At 45.8% G+C, this 15,808-nt stretch overlaps 1 long non-coding RNA gene across 1 annotated transcript; it reads right to left on the bottom strand.

The window, feature by feature from the left end:
• Positions 1–2,505: 2,505 nt before the first annotated feature.
• LOC140479401 (uncharacterized) lies at positions 2,506–14,662 on the bottom strand. Its single transcript, XR_011961019.1, has 2 exons — positions 14,630–14,662; positions 2,506–3,347 (listed from the first exon to the last, which is right to left on the bottom strand). It is a non-coding gene; the product is annotated as an uncharacterized lncRNA (long non-coding RNA).
• Between the last annotated feature and the right edge of the window lie 1,146 nt (positions 14,663–15,808).

The following is a 15,808-nucleotide window of genomic DNA, read 5'->3' on the forward strand; positions in this document are numbered from 1 at the left end:
AAAAAAAAAAAAAAAAAAAAAAAAAAAAAAAGGGGAGTGTGTCCCTACCCTCCCCTTCACTGTTTTGATCACACAGCATTGCCCTGTGGTTTGAAGGGCAGTGCTTGTCACTGGCCACTCGGGTGTCTTTCCTATCTTCCTGGTGGTGGAAATTGAATAAAGATCTGTGCACTTTGTGTCTTTCACTGTGTCTCACATCTACACGCACACAAGAAGAAAAAAAATATATATAAACAGGAGATTGGCCCGGGTGTCCTTGGAGAAGGAGCACGCGGGTGTCCACCAACACCCTGGAGTTCTGACTGGCCACTTGAGTGTTTTGCCTATCTTGGGAAGTTGGATCTGTGTGTGTACGTGCAAGGACTCTCCTAAAAAAAATAAACAGTGCACTCACTGGCCACTCGGGTGTTTTTCCTATCTAAGAAAAGAAAAATAAAAAGGGGAGTGTGTCCCTACCCTCCCCTTCACTGTTTTGATCACACAGCATTGCCCTGTGGTTTGAACGGCAGTGCTTGTCACTGGCCACTTGGGTGTTTTTCCTATCTTCCTGGTGGTGGAAATTGAATAAAGATTTGTGCACTTTGTGTCTTTTCACTGTGTCTCACACCTGCGCACACACACCATGGGTGCTGGGGAAAAAATAAGCACTACCGCAGTTCGGCGGTAGTGTGGGGGTTTAAAAAAAGAAAAAAAGAACAAGAGTTAAAAAATATTAAAAAAAAGAAAGAAAAAATAAAAAAAGAATGTCTTAATCCCTACCCTACCCTTCACTGTTTTGCTCACACAGCATTGCCCTTTCATGCGAATGGCAGTGCTTTTCACTGGCCGCTTGGGTGTTTTCCTATCTTCCTGGTGGTGGAAATTGAATAAAGATTTGTACACCTGGTGTCTTTCAATGTGTCTCGCACCTGCGCGCACGCGCGCGCGCACACGCACACGCACACACACACACACACACACACACACACACAGCATGAGTGCTGGGGAAAAATAAGCACGACCACAGTTGGGTGGTAGTGTGGGGGTTAAAAAAAACAGGCGCGTCAGTGGTTCTGATCATTCTGAGAGCTGGCTCTGAGGGAGCTGGATCAGTGTCATGAACTCTCCACATGTAAGTAAGAGAAAAAAAAGAGGAGTGTCAGAAGGACTGATGAGTCAGGTACCTGACTCTGAATAACAACCTTCCAACCAACCCCACCTCCTTCTGTCACCCTCAATCTCCCCATGCTTCCTCTTGTTTCCCCTTCGATCCAGCTTGTGCTGCCTTTGGGTGAGGTTGGCCTTCCCTCCATCACCCAGGAATGTGGTCATCATTCCAGAGCATTCGCACTTTTAACCTGAGGGTCATCGCAGCTGAGGCAGGGGGAGAGAATGTGGCACATTCATGGTGGTCACACCTGTCATTAATCCACCGCAACCTCTCTTGGGGCTGCAAGAATTTCACCTCCCTCCCTCAGACAGCTCCCATCCCTGTAGGGTAATATTGCTGCACCTAGTTTTGGGTTAATTTACCACTGAAATGTGACTATGGGAAACCAGCATTGGCTGGGCAGGCAACCACGACTCCTCTGGCCCTGGATTCAAAAAATGACCTTGGAATTGATCATCACATTCGGGATCACAGTGCCCACTGCCTCTGAAATCCCTCACTTACCGAGACTACACTCTCAGTATTCACCTTTCTCAGCTGTCATCTCAATTTACTCTAAATTCTGTGTCCAATGATCCTGCCCCTCCAGCTACCCAATGAGGTAGCAGCACTCCGAAAGCTTCTACTTCCAAATAAACCTATTTTACTATCATCTGGTGTTGTGTGCTTTTTAACTTTGGCCATCTGAAGGAGCTGCCATCTCAGACTGAATCAGCTGAACTGTTTTTCATTCATGATTTGAGAAGATTAAAACCTCACCTTCAATCCCCAGCACAAAGCCCATTCTCAATCCATAGCTCGGAGACATATACCTCAGAGAGACACCTACAGGCTGCACTCAGTAATACACACACTCTGTGAGGCAGGCAGCACTGAGGAACACACTCACACTCCATGCTGCGGACAGGTGTCTCACTGAATGTGGGTGTGTTACTGTGCGCTGTCTGTGGTGTGTCTCTGAGTAACACACTCACACTCAGAGAGACATGTAGAGGCAGAATTCGGTTAAACACTCACACTCAGAGAGAGCACACAGCCAACAAAGTCTGTGATTGGCCGAAGATTATTTCAGGGTCGATCTGACATGCAGCAGAGAATGCACAGTGCGATCCCATCAGCAGGGCATGGACCAACAAAGTGAAGAGGGAATACATCAGATTGTACTTATTGAGTCCTAACAATTTTCTCTTTTTTTGGAATCTACATAAATTCCTGACCAAAGGGATCATTTGAAAATGATTGATGATTGTAACTGATTGACAGGCCAAGTAACCAATTGTGACCATGACCTGCTGAAATTCAGCCAATCAACTGGGGTGGAAGTCAGCTATTTCCAAAGCAAACAGAGACAGAGACTGAATCTTCACCTTTATTCCCTTTTCCACATTCACATTGACAGAAAAAAGAAACTGGAATTAATAGCCCAGACAGAGGAAGCTGCTCAAATTCACAGCCACAATGCAGCTTGAGGAAAACACTTGGAGAGATTTTCTCAATAATATGAGAATCCTGTCCCTTTAAACAGTGATAAAACCTTAAATTGAAACTGGAGGCTGAGCAGGAAGGAGATCTGGTTTACTGAAGCAGAGACTTCTGAGGTTCACATTGGTTTGTACAGCTGTCATCACAAGGCAATCCTGTCCCCATCAAACACTCCCAGGACAAGGACAGTATGAGGTTTGACACAGTGTAAAGCTCTCTTGCCGCTCCCCCAATGACCTGCTTTAATATCCAAACCTCAGAAGTATCTCTGAGCAATCCTGAGAAGGAAGTGAGTTGACATTCAGTTCTGACAATGACCTTTGTCCTGCCAGCTCAGTCCTGTTCTATTTAAAGTTGTGTCTCCTCTGTGGACTGTCTCAAACACTCTACACACATTCTGATCTCCTGATACTCTTGCTGAGGGGAGAGGGGAGAGTCACGTGGGTGAGGGCACAGGAGAAGCTAGCGTTGGACTCCCAGTCAGACCCAGAGAGTGTCAGCAGGCTGCTGACACTGTAGGTGCTGTCCGAAGCTCGCAGGTAGTTGCTGGTCTGAACACCGTCCGAAATGACTGCACCATCCTTCTTCCACTGCACCTCCAGCTCATCGGGATAGAAGTGATTGGCAAGGCACACCAGGGTGGCAGTGCCCTTGGCATTGACCTGCTCCGGGGAGGGAGGCAGCAGGGTCAGCTTGGGCTGAGAGTTGTCACGGCCTGAAAGACAAGAGAAACAATCTTAATTCCTACCACTGGAAGGGAATTCAATCCTTCACTGTCCATACAATGTTTTTGAACATTTGTAGTCAATACAGAATAAACCCAACAAATGACCAGGCATTGTTCAAATTGCTTCTTGGGATGTGAGTGTCACTGGCAGGGCCAGTATTTATTACCCATCCCTAACTGCTCCAGAGAAAGTGATGGTGAAGCAGCAGAGAGAGAAGGGACAGTTTTGGACCATTGTTTATAAAATGAATGTGGGCAGCTGGAAGGGCTGTCAATGGGGGAGCATTTTCGTGACAGTGCTCAGATTCAGAGTAGGAATGCAAATGGAGAACCATGGAGCAAGTGTAAAAGTTTTCATTTTACTCAACTGTGTGGTGTTTTGGTAAAAGTGGATCGGAACAAGCGGCATTGTGGGAAATCAGTGTCAAGACAATGGGAGCCCTCGAAGGACGTGACAGAGATTGTTCAGAATCTGTTCCCACAAAGAGTAAGGGTGTGACTTCCAGATCTAGACTAAATGAACAAGAGGATTGGGGGTCATGTACTGACATGGATTGGGAACTGGTTGGCAGACAGGACAGGAAGAACGAGTCTTTTTCTGAATGACAGGTAATTACAACTTAGGGTACCACAGGGGTCAGTCTTTGGTACTCAGTTATTCATAAATTATAATAATAGAATCATCGAATCAGAGAGACCCAAAAGGCCCATCAGCCCATTGTGTCCAGACTGGTCATAAAACAACAACCCAATAATTCTCATCCATTTTCCTAGCATCAGGGAATGAGATGCAGTATGTGTTCAATAAAGAATTAGATATAGTTCTTCGGATTAAAGGGATCAAAGGATTTGGGGAGAAAGCAGGAACAGGGGACAGTGTTGGATGATCAGTCATGATCATATTGAATGGTGGAGCATGTTTGGGGGCCGAACGGCCTACTGCTGCTCCTAGTTTGGATGTTTCTATCTCTTTCTCAGATAATGAAAGAATGTCTCTTGTCAATTTGAAGCTGCAAGTCAAATGTTTGTGGAGGTGGAAGACGTGGCCATGGTGATTAATGCAGGTCAGTAAGGTGGTAAGAAGACACATGGGATAAACTATTCTTCATTTTCCCTTGATGGAATGAGGGCATTGCTGGATTGGCAGCATTTATTGCCCATCGCTATTCACCCAGAGGGCAGTTTAGTGTCAACCACATTGCTGTGGGTCTGAGGTCACATGGGAAGGATGGCAGTTTCCTTCCCTAAATGACATTAGGGAATCAGATGGCTTTTTCCTGAAAATCAACGATGGTTTCATGGTCGTCATTAGACTCTTAATTCCAGATTTTCTTTGATTGAATTTGAATGCCACCATCTGCTGGATTCTAACCCTGGTCCCCAGAACATTATCTGAATCTCTGGATTAACAGTTCAGCAATAACACCATTAGACCATCACCTCCTTTATCTCAGTATTGGTTGACAGCGAAAGCAAGAAGTTTGTTTATTCAGCAACTGGATAAAACCCCAGTTAGAGCACAGTGAGGGAACAGTGTATGGTTCTGGTCACCACATTACAGGAAGGATGGGATTCCATTAGAGATGTGGACAGACGAGGAGTTTGTCTTGGAATGGGGACTTTGAGCTTTGAGGAATGATTGCTTTGCCTGGGAGTGTTTTCTTTGGAACAGAGGAGGCTGATGGGAGATTTGATTGTGGTGTGTAAAATGATGAGGGGCCTGGACAGAGTGGGTGGGAAGGACTGATTTCCACCAGCACAGAGGGCAATAACCATGGGGAGAGAGTGAAATCAGTTGGGGGCAGGGTTAGAGAGGAGTTGAGGGTATTTGTTTTCACCCAGAGGCTGGTGGGATGTGGGACTCACTGCCTGAAAAGGTGGGAGAGGCAGAAACACTCATCACATTGAGAAAACACTTGGATATTCACTTCAAACAGTGAAACCTCCAGAGTTATGCAGCAAGAGCTGGAAAGTGGGATGGAGCTCGATACCTCTTTAACAAACCTCCGATCACCCAGAGATCAGGAGAAATGTATCCGAGAACATTGGAGCAGAATCGGATCCAAACACTTTGGGAAAGAGTTACATTGGGGTGTCTGTGTAGAAGGTTCTAGATTACATTTCAAACCGTACTGCACACTGCTGGGCTGAGGTCAAGGGTGAGACTGCAAAGAGTCTCAGTGGCCTTTGGGTCACTGCTCCTAATGACCCCATGCCCCCGGAAGGTGAGAGTACACAGACAATGGGTGAATGTCCGGATCAGGAGACTTCAATCTTAAAGAAAGACTTGCATTTGTGTAGCGCCTGTCCCCAACTCAAGATGTCCCAATGGATCTTTCCAGCAGACTGTGCAGAGCGAGATCGCAAACACAGTATGATAAATAGCAGAGAAATAGATTTTTTGTGATTTCTATGGGGGGATAAATATTGATCAGGGACACTGGCGGTTCTGCCCGCTCTTCATCAAACAGTGCCATGGAATGGCATCTTTCACAACTGAAAGACTCCCAGTTCATCCAAAAAAGGGAGAATAGATCACTGAAAGTGAAGTTACACGTCGGTGGGCGGGGGGGGGGGGGGGGCGGGTGTGGAGGGGGAGGTGGGGGGGGGGTTGTGACAAAGTCATTTGGTTTGCTTTCCTTTATTGGTCAGTCCATTAGTATTGGAGTTGGGAGCTGTTGCGGCGGTACAGGACGTTGGTTTGGGCACTTTTGGAATACTGTGTGCAATTCTGGTCTCCCTGCTATAGGGAAAATGTTGTGAATCTTAAAATGATTCAGAAAAGATTTACAAGGATGCTGCCAAGGTTGGAGGGTTTGAGCTATCGGGAGAGGCTGAATATGCTGACGCTGTTTTCCCTGGATCATTGCAGGTTGATGGATGACCGTATAGAGGTTTATAAAATCATGAGGGGCATAGATAGGGTGAATAGAGAAGATCTTTTCTCCAGAGTGGGGGAGTCCAGAACTGGAGGTCAGAGGTTGAAGGTGACAGGGGAAAGATTTAAAAGGGACCTAAGGGGCAACGTTTTCATTCAGAGGGTGTTAAATGTATGGAATGAGCTGCCAGAAGAAGTGGTGAAGGCTGGTACAAGTACAACATTTAAAAGGCATGCATATGTAAATAGGAAGAGTTTAGGGGGATATGGGCATCAATCCAGCCCTTAACATTTCAGGCTCTTCCAAAGATATTTCCAGACAGTTTTGTTTGACAAGCAGTCACTGTTGCAATGTCAGGAACGTGGCGGCCAGTTTCTACACAGCAAGATCCAACTAGAAGGAATGAGATCAAAGAGCATTAATGATGCTGGATTATGATAAATATTGGCCTGATTAGATTCCCTACAGTGTGGAAATAGTAGTTCAGCCTGACAAGTCCACATCAACCCTCCGAACAGCAGCACAATGAGAAACTTTCCGTACATTTACTCCTGACTATTTCACCAAACACTGTAGGGAATTTAGAACGGCCACTTCACCTGACCTGCACATCTTTGGACAGTGGGAGTAAACCAGAGCACCTGGGGGAAACCCACACAGCCACAGGGAGAATGTGCAAACACCACACAGACAGTTTCCCAAGGCAGGAATTAAACCCGGTCCTTGGTGCTGTGAGGTAGCAGTACTACCTCTGAGCCACCATGCCTGAAGTCAACACAACGATAAAGTAATTTGGTTCACTTGGATGGAAAATGAGAAAACAGAAGGTGAAGGAGAAGGTACGACTGCTGGTTAGCGATGGGATTGATTGTTACCAGAAAATAAAAGATAGGGATGGATATTCTCAACATCAAAGGAACTAAAGAAGTGCAGGGAAAATCAATAACAGAACAAACTTAAAGGGTTTGTATCTAACTGCACGAAGCATTCAGAGTAAGGTTGACAAAGTGATGCCAAAACATCCAGGTAAATTGAGTGTCCAAGGAATTTAAACTAGTTAAAGTGGAGAAGGGCTCAGGAGAGGTTATTCAAGATTCTAGAAGACGTACGAGGACAGAGAGTACAGAAAGGAACAAGAGTCGAACATCAAGCCCAGCAGATAAGAGGACAATAATGAGAAGGAGGGCAGTCAATGCAGGACTGAGGGTGTTGTACTTAAAAGCACACAGTATACACAATGAGCTGGTAGTGCAGATTGAAACTGGCAGGTACAATGTTGTGGGTATAACAGAGACATAGCTGTAAGGGGATCCCGGCTGGGAACTAAATATCCAAGGATACATGTCCTATCAAAAGCTCAGGCAGATGGTCAGAGGGGGAAGAGTTGCCTTGTTAGTGTGAAATAAAATTCAATCAACAGCAACAAGTGATAGAGAGTCAGAAGGTGTAGAATCTGTGTGGGTAGAGTTGAGGAACCGCAAGAAAGAATCTGATGCAGGTTATGTTCAGTTCTCCAAGCAGTAATCAGGGTGTGGGGAATAAAATCAATCAGGATACAGAAAAGACAGAAACTAAATGTCAGGGTAGACCTCAATGGATAGATGGACTGGGTAGTGCGTCTAAAGAAAAGGATTTCAAGGAATATCCACGAGATGGTTTTTGGAGCAGCTTGTGGTTGAGCCACTATGGAACAGGCAGGTTTGGATTTAGTGATGTCTAATGAGGCAAACCTGATTAGTGAGTTTAAGGTGAAAGTATCCCTGTGGATAAGGGACCATAATATGATGGAATTCCCCCTGTAGCTTGAGAGGGAGAAGCTACAATCTGATGGAACTGTATTTCAGTTGAGTAAACAGAACTACAAAGACATGAGGAAGGAGCTGGCCAGAGTTGATTGGAAGGGGAGCCGAGCAGGTAAGATGGTGGGGCAGCAAACAGCAGAGTTTCTGGGAGTCATTCGGGAAGGAGAGTAGGAATTCATCCCAAAAAAGAAAAGCAAACATACTCAGGGGAGGACAAGGCAATCACGGCTGATGAGGGAGGTCCAGGACAGCATAAAAACAAAAGAAAAGGCATCCAATGTGGTGGAGAATAGTGGGAAGTCAGAGAATTAGGAAGTCTTTAAAAACCTATAGAGGATAACGAAAAAAGCATTAAGGGTGGAGAAGGTGAAATGTGGGGGTATGCTCGCCAGTAATACAAAAGAAGATTGCAAGAGTTTTAGCAGATATATAAAAAGGAAGAGGGAGGCAAAAATAGACATTGGATCATTGGAAAGTGAGGTTGGAGAAAGAATAGTAGGAAATGATGGAATAGCCGAGGAATTGAATCGGTACTTTGCATCAGTCTGCACCATGAAAAACACCAGCAGCATTCCAGTACTTCAAGACTGTCAGGGGGCAGAGGGGAGTGTAGTGTCCATTACTAACGAGGAGGTACTCGGGAAGCTGAAAGGTCTGAATATGATAACTCACCCAGACTGGATGAACTACACCCGTGTGTTCTGAAGGAGATCACTGAGGAGAGTGTGGAGGCATTGGTGATGATCTTTAAGGAATCAATGGAGTCAGGGTGTGGAGGTGGAGATTTGGTGGGGGTAAGGGATAAAAAAATGGCTCACATACCAACCCTGTTTAAGAAGGGAGGGAGGTAGAAGATGGGACATTATAGGCCAGTTAGCCTGGACTCAGCTTTCGGTAAGATTTTAGAATTCAATTTAGGGGTGAAATTGCAGAGGACTTGGAAGTGCAATGGTAAAATAAGGCTGAGACAACACGGTTTCATCAAGGGGAGGCCATGCCTGGCATATCTGTTCGAACTCTTTGAGGAGGCAATGAGCCAGTCAGATAAAGGAGAGTCCGAGGAAGTAATGTGTTTGGAATTCCAGAAGGTATTTGACGTATGATAAGCACCCATATTTTTAGGGGCAATGTACTGGCATGGACTGAGGACTGGGACTGGCAGGTTGCTATAAAGCAGAGAGTGAGGAAAGATGGCAGTTGGTGACGAGTAGAGTTCTGCAGGTGTCAATGTTGGGTCCATAACTATTCACGTTATACATTATCAATCTGGATGAAGGAAGTGAAGACATTGTTGCTAAGTTTGCAGGTGACATGAGATAGATGGAGGGACAGGTAGTGTTGAGGAAGTGGGAAGGCTGAAAAAGGTCCTGGAGAGGCTCGGAGAGTGGGCAAAGAAGTGACAGATAGAATACAAGAAGGAATGCTAAGACTGTTTGCTAAATGTGGAAAACCTTTGGAAATCTAAAGCAGAAACCTCATTCAGGTTTCCCTTCAGGTTAACTGGCATGTCCAGTTTGTGCTTGGGAAGGCAAATGAAATGCTAGCATTCATTTCAATAGGGCCAGAATATAAGAACAGAGATGTACTGCTGAGGCTGTGTAAGGTTCTGGTCAGACTGCATTTGGAATATTGTGTGCATTTTCGGACCCATGTTCTAAGAAACAATGTGCTGGCATTGGAGGGGTTTACAAGAATGATCCTGGGGATGAAGGGCTTGTCATATGAGGCGTGGTTGAGGACTCTGGGTCTGTACTCGATGGAGCTTACAAGGATGAGGAGGGATCTTATTAAAATTTACAGGTTACTGATAGGCCTGGATAGAGTGGATGCAGAGAAGATGTTTCCAAATACAGGAGAGACTCGGTAACCAAGGTACAGCCTCAGAATGAAGGGCCGACTCTTTCGAGCTGAGATGAGGAGGACTTTCTTCATCCAGAGGGTGGTGGATCTGTGGAACTCATTGCTACAGAGGGTAGTGGAGGCCAAGTCACTGAGTGTATTAAAGACAGAGATAGATAGGTTCGTGATTGTTAAGGGGATGGAAAGTTCCTGTGGAGCAGGCAGGAGAATGGGGGTGTGAAGCATATCTGCTTTGATCAAATGGCAGAGCAGATTCAATGGGCTGAATGGCTGATTTCTGCTCCTATTTCTTAAAGTCTTCTGGAGAGTTTCCCCAAAACCCTGGAACATTGAACCTACTGGACTGTGAGCCCTGCTGTAGCTGTTTATCATCAGAACATTGCCAAGAGATGACCAAAGGGTGGAGAGAGTGTGGGAACTTCAGAATGCTTCCCAGCTCCTGGAATACCATGAGAGCAGGAAGTGTGGTCAGTGACAGCAGTTGGACCTCCGGGTTCTGGAGCTTGAGCAGCAGCAGGTGTCAGTGCGAAGAGTCCGTGAGGCTGAGAGCTCCGTGGAGAGCACGTTTCTAGATGTGGTCACTCTGCAGCTTCAGAGTATGCAGGGAGAGAGGGAATGGGGGAGCAGCAGACAGTCCAAAAGGACTAGGCCACTAGTACAGGAATCCCCAGAGTGCCTCCCACTCTCCAACCAGGGTTCAGTTCAGAATCCTGATGAGAATGATGGGTCATCTCGGGAGTGCAGCCAGAGCCAAGCCCCTGGCACCACGGTGGGGGGCTCAGCTGTACAGTAGGACACAAAGAAGTCTGGAAGAGCGATACTGAGAGGATATTCGAGAGTGAGGACAATCGATAGGTGTTTCTGCAGCTGCAGATGGGAATCCAGGATGGTGTGTTGTCTCCCTGGTGCCAGGGTCAAGGATGTCACTGAGCGGCTGCAGAGCACCCTGACGGGAGAGGGGGAACAGGCAGCAGTCGTAGACCACATTGCTCCCAGTGATGGATGGAGAAAAAGGAACATGGTCCTGCAGTCAGAAGTTCGGGAGCTCTGGAGGGAATAAGCAGCAGGAACTCAAAAGTAGGAATCTCCGGATTACTCACAGTGGTACTCACAAGCAGGTGAGAATAGAATCAGGAGGTGAACACAGGTGACTTCGGGGCTGGAAAGAGGATCCCTGAGGGATGGCATCAGATTCTTGTGAGGTGGTTTACTAGTGCTGTTCGAGAGGGTTTAAATTAACTTGGCAGAGCTGTGGGAGCCAGGAGAGAATGTCAGAGAGGAACACAAAGGAACACAGAATCCTCAATGCAGTCAACAAGTCACCTCCCAGTGGGAAAGATGTGGAGGAATACAAATGCATGAATTTACAGAGACCTGCAAATATGATAGAGTTGTTATAAATGGGCGGGGATTCTTTAGTTTCTGAATATAGACTGGGATAGTAGCAGTGTAATGGGCAGGGAGAGCCCAGAGTTGTGAAAGTGTGTTCAGGTGAATTTTCAGGTGGCATCGGTGGCGCAGTGGTGGCTCAGGTGGGGCAGCACGGTGGCTCAGTGGTTAGTACTGCAGCCTCACCGTGCTAGGGTCACAGGTTCGATTCCAGCCTTGGATGACTGTCTGTGTGGAGTTTGCACATTCTCCCTGTGTCTGCATGGGTTTCCTTTGGGTGTTCTGGTTTCCTCCCATGGTCCAAAGATGTGCAGGTCAGGTGAATTAGCCATGCTAAATTGCTCATAGTGTTAGATGCTTTACTAATAGGGAATTGGGTCTGGGTGGGTTACTCTTCGGAGCATCGGTGTGGACTTGTTGGGCCGAAGAGCCTGTTTCTACACTGTAGAGACTCTAATCTAATTATTGGCAGCGAAGAAGGCTGTCTAAGAATACAATGGAATCTTGAGCAACTGGACCAGTGGGCTGAGGAATGGCAGATGGAGTTTAATACAGATCAACGTGAGTGCTGTATTTTGGTAAGACACAAGAGATGGATGTGATCCCAAACAAATATTTCAGGTCTGTATTTGTTGTGGAGAAAGCGAGGGAATTTGGAAAAAAAGTGATGTCTTGACAAGAGACCACACACAAATGAGGAGACGCTCAAGATCTGAAAACACATAAAGGTAGTATATAAACCCTAGGACCTGATCATGTGTATCCCAGAATATTGTGGGAAACTAGGGAAGAGATTGCTGGGCCCCTTGCTGAGAAATGTGAATCACTGACAACCATGGGTAAGGTGCTGGAGAACCAGAGACGTTGGCTAATGTTATGCCATTATTTAAGAAAGACTGTAAGGAAAAGCCAGGGGAACTATAGACCAGTGAGCCTGATGTCAGTGCTGGGTAAGATGTTGGAGTGGATTATGTGGGATAGGATTTACATTCTTTGGATAATCGATGTGGTTTTATGCATAGGAAATCATGTCTCCTGAATTTGATTGAGGAGGTGACAAAGAAGATTGATGAAGACAGAACAGTAGACATAGTCTATATGGACTTCAGTAAAGTTTTTGACAAGGTTCCACATGATTGACAGGTTAGTAAGGTTAGTCCACATGGGATCCAGGGGGAGTGAGCCATTGGGATTAAAAAAATTAGATTGAAGAGAGGAGACAGAGAGTGGTGGTAAAAGGTTGCTTTTCAGACTGGAGATCTGCGAATAGTTGTGTGCCACTAACATTGGTGCTGGGTTCATTACTTCTATCATTTCAAGAAATGATTTGGATGTGAATATAGGAGTTGCAGTAAGTTTGTAGATGATATCAAAATTGGTGAGATAGTCGATAGGAAAGAAATTCATCTCAGGGTACAGCGGGACCTTCATCAGATGGGGCAATGGGCAGAGGTGTGCCAAATGGAGTTCAGTTTAGATAACTGTGGGATGTTGCATTTTGGAAAGGCAACCCAGGGCAGAACTTATACAGTGGTCGGGCCATGTGGGGTGTTGCTGAACAAAGAGACCTCGGAGTGAAGATGCAAGTGCATTATTACTTGAAAGTGAGGTCACAGGTAGACAGGGTGATGAAGGAGTTGTTGGGTACAGTTGCCTTTATTGGTGATTGCTTTGAGTAGAGGAGTTGGGACATCATGTTGCAGCTGTACAGGAGGTTAGTGAGGCCACTTTGGGAATAATGTGAACAATCCTGATCACCTCGCAATCGTAAGGATGCTGTTAAACTTAAAAAACTGCAGAAAATACTTACAAGAACATGGCCAGGAACTGGAGGGTTTGAGCTATAGGGAAAAGCCGAAGAAACTGGGCCTATTTTTCCTGCAGCATCTAAGGCTTCGGGGTGACCTTATAGATGTTTATACAATCATGAGGGGCATGGACAGGGTGTATATCCAAGGCCTTTTCCTTGGGAAAGGGAGTCCAAAACAAGATGGCATCGGTTTAAGGTGAGAGGCAAAATATTCAAAAGGGACCTGAGGGTAACTTGTCACATAGAGGGTGCTGTGTGTCTGGATCGAGCTGCTCGAGAAAGTATTGGAGGCAGATACTATTACAGCATTTAAAACGCATTGGGATGGGTACATGAATAGGAAGGGTTTTGAGGGATGGAAGCCAAATGCTGGTTAATAAGATGAGGTCAGTTTAGGATATCTGGTTATCATGGACAAGTTGAACTGAAAGGTCTGTTTCCACGCTGTATGACTCCATGACTATGAGAGGCTGGAAAAGCTGAGACTTTTTATTCTGACGCATAAGAGTCTGAGAAGTGAACTTATAGATGTTTATAAAATCATGAGGGCCATTGAAAATGTGAATAATTCAGGAAGGAGGTGAAGTTTTGTAGAAATTGCAAAAAATATTCCTGAAGATCATTCCAGGGATGAGGAACATCAGTTATACAGATTGATTGGAGAATTTGGGACTGTCTTCTTAGGAGAAGTCTGAGAGGGGATTTGTTTGAGGAATTAAAACCAGGAGGGGCTTGGACAGAGTAAATAGGGAGAAAATGTTCCCAATTGAGAAAGGATTGAGACTGAGAGACCACAGATTGAAAGTAATTAGTGAAAGTAACAAAAGTGAGATGGGGAACAACATGTTCAGCCAGTGAGTGGTTAAGGTGTGGAATGCACTGCCTGAGAGTGTGGTGGAGGCAGCTTCAATTGATACATTCCGAAGGGAATGAGACTGTTATTTGAAAAGGAACAATGTGCAGGGTGACAGGGAGAAGGCAGGAGAATGACACTCTGTAAATTGCTCATTCAGAGAATCAGTACAGACAGGATGGGTGGAATGGCCTCCTTGTGCACTCTAACAATTCTGTCATTGTGTGATTGAGCAGAGTTAAAGCTGGGGGAGGTGCGAGCTCGGTGTCTCACTGTGCTGCTGCTGCTGCTGCTGCTGCTGCTGAGGTCAGTGAGATCAGAGACTGGGACAGGGAGCCAGAGCTCACATCAAACTCTGCCCGTGTCCGTCACACTGAGACTGACAGGAGGCTACTCACTGAGTTCACTCCATGCTGCAGGAATGGGACCACAGGCTGCAAATGGACAGAGCTCCTCCACACGGTGCGTAAAACTGACTGACTTATATCTTGCTGTTTAAAGGGGTTAATGGAACTAAAGAAATATAGCTGGACACCCTGTTAGACACAGTGCTCCTCAATCAACCATTTCATTCACTGCAGCTCCCCACTAACACCTTCAACAATTCAGCAATTTTATTTTAGAAAGTGTATTTCAGTATTGACAGAGTTAATAACGGAGGATTGAAGTTTACTTACTCAGTCTGAGCTTGGTTCCTGGACCGAACGTGTACCACAGTGAGAGCTCCCAGTGCATAGGCTGTACAAAAACATCTACTCTCTGCTTCCCCCCGTCACTATCAACCTTTCCCTGTCTCCCAGTCTCTCGTTCACTCTCAACTTCTTTCTGCCCCTCTCTGTTTCTTCCTCATTCATGTGTCTTTCTGTCTCTGTCTCTCTCTGTGTCCAGCTGGGCTTGAGAGCTTTATGAAATTTATTTTTCGATATTAAATCTTGCAGCTGATCTTCACGCGTGGCCATGGAGTGTAAGAGGGAAACTTAAGGCCTTCAAGTGAGTGGAGGACAGCACAGGGACTGGAGTGTGTATTGATCAGTGACAATCTCAGCATGGGGTAATTTGTTCAGTTTCATTTGTATCTAATTGTGGACGTGTCAGTTCAGACTGTGTGTCCATTATTATACATTTTATATAACTGATTCATGTGTCAGGGCACGAGGTGGTGCTGTGTGTCTTCAGGGTTTTGTATGGCTTTGTATCACTGTGTAGAGTGGAGCTGCTATAGTAGCTGTTCTGACAATAATAGTTAGCGACATCTTCATTCTGAACATTCTTGATTGTCAGGGTGTAACTGGTCCCTGATCCACTGCCGGTGAATCGGTCAGAGACTCCTGTGTATCGAGATGTTGCATCATAGATCAGGAGAGAGGGTTTCTGACCTTCTCGCTGCTGGTACCAAGCAAGGTAGCTGCTAATGTCTTGACTGGCCGTACAGGTGATGGTTGCAGTCTGGCCCAGTCCCACTGACAGCACCGGGGGAGACTGGGTCATGGTGATGTCCCCACTGATACCTAAGGGGTCAGAGAGAAACACAGTGAAGTCAGAAATGTCACAGAAAGAGCCTGTCAAATGAGAGATTGTCAGAGACCCTGAAAATTCCTCTGGTTTCAACATTTTCCCTTCAATCACAAGTCAGTGGAATTGGAGTGAAATGGAGAGCAGCTAAAGATTCAAAGTGGAAGGAGAGAGATTTGTACCTGCGACACAGAATGCCAGGGGCCAGATCAGCTGGATGTGTGAGATCATGGTGTGTGCTCCTGTCCCTGTGCCTGGTTCCTGATAAACTCTCCCGTCACTGGGCTCTGCTTTATAAAGCTGCAGTCTGTGAGAGTCTGACTGGGTGTTCCTCAGTATGTAAA

Source organism: Chiloscyllium punctatum, chromosome 7 (assembly GCF_047496795.1).
Source record: "Chiloscyllium punctatum isolate Juve2018m chromosome 7, sChiPun1.3, whole genome shotgun sequence".
Taxonomy (NCBI): domain Eukaryota; kingdom Metazoa; phylum Chordata; class Chondrichthyes; order Orectolobiformes; family Hemiscylliidae; genus Chiloscyllium; species Chiloscyllium punctatum.